The sequence below is a fragment of the Cebus imitator genome, unplaced genomic scaffold (genome assembly GCF_001604975.1).
Source record: "Cebus imitator isolate Cc_AM_T3 unplaced genomic scaffold, Cebus_imitator-1.0 Scaffold1, whole genome shotgun sequence".
Lineage (NCBI taxonomy): Eukaryota > Metazoa > Chordata > Mammalia > Primates > Cebidae > Cebus > Cebus imitator.
The window spans coordinates 1,382,640-1,384,290 of record NW_016107316.1 but is presented as its reverse complement, the minus strand read 5'-3'; positions in this window follow the sequence as shown (position 1 = coordinate 1,384,290).

Genomic DNA, 1,651 nt, shown 5'->3' with positions numbered 1-1,651 from the left:
GTAGAGACGGGGTTTCACCATGTTGACCAGGATGGTCTCGATCTCTTGACCTCGTGATCCACCCGCCTCGGCCTCCCAAAGTGCTGGGATTACAGGCGTGAGCCACCGCGCCCGGCATGGCTCATATCTTTAATCTGAGCAACTTGGGAGGCCACGGTGGGAGGATCACTGAGGCCAGGAGTTTGAGACAAGCCTGGTCAACATGGCAAGACCCTGTCTCTACCAAAAAAAGAAGTAAAATAAAAATGCTAACCTGCCTCTGCCTGAAGAGATGCCACTGTTTAGGCAATTAAGGCTTGGACTGGAAATCAGGAGGTCTGGGCTGTCATTCCTGTCCCTAACTTGCAGTGCGCTTTGGGAAAATCGCTCAATCTCTTTTTCTGTAAGCTCCAGGAACACATAGGGTTCTATGACATTGTTCAGGAGTACTTCAAACCTGATAGCTCTGCTTTGATCAGCCTTATCCATTGACATTCTGCAAAAGATTTATTTTGTGGATAGGGTGTATAAGTAAAAGAAAAAAAAGTCCAAACACAGGGGCTTGAAGACATCTTTGGACTAGATGGCAACCACATTCCTCTGTGTATTTTAAATTCACATCTATGTCATTAACTGAAATTTTAATTTTTATTATAATATTTTTTGACATGGGTCTTGCTATGTTGCCCAGGCTAGTCTTGAACTCCTGGGCTCAAGCAGTCCTCTGCCTCAGCCTCCCTAAGTGCTGGGATTACAGGTGTGAGCCACCATGCCCAGCCTAACTGAAGTTTTTAACGGGTGTATGCTTTGAAATTATTTCTTGAACAAAGCAGAATGTAAATAAATCAATACATAACTAGATAGAACATGATGGTCAAACATTGCAGGCTGCCCATGATACCAATAATGAGCCATGTTGTGATTCTTCACTAACTTACTTGTCTTTCAGAGTAAGCCAAAAAATAAATGGTAATGTTTCCCTGACGTAACCTTTTTATGTTCTGGTTCTTAAAGGTGATCAGTCCCTCAGAAGCAAAGCACAGAACTGCATAGTGACTACACATATCAGAATTAGGGAACTTCTGGTTTATGCCTGTAATCCCAGCACTTTGGAAGACCAAGACCAGAGGATCACTTGAGCCTAGGAGTTTGAGACCAGTCTGGACAACATGGCAAAACCTTGTGGTGGCATGTGCCCATAGTCCCTACTACTCTGGCGGCTGAGGCGGGAGGATTGTTTGAGCGTGGGAGGTTGAGGTTGCAGTAAACCATGTTCATACCACTGCATTCCAGCCTGGGCGACAAAGTGAGACCCTGTCTCAGAAAACAAAACAAAACAAATTAGGGGACTTCTAAGCCCTTTATGGGTACAGAGGCACACTGGACAGGCAGTTCTTACTTGTTTTGCATACATAATCAGAACAGCATGGATGCAAGAGTGTTTTTGGCTGCAGTCTAGATTTTAAGACGTTTTCATAAGCAGATCTCATTGATCAGGACCCTAGACCCTGACCTCTTGGCTCCCAGTAGGAATTCCACCATTAGCTTGTAGCCTGTAAATGCTGGGGACATTTTTCACAACAGCTGCAATGTGAATGCCACCATCCTCAAGGCAAGGGGTCTGCAGTCTGCAGTAGCAGGTTTTTTTTTTTTTTTTTTTTTTTTTTTTTTT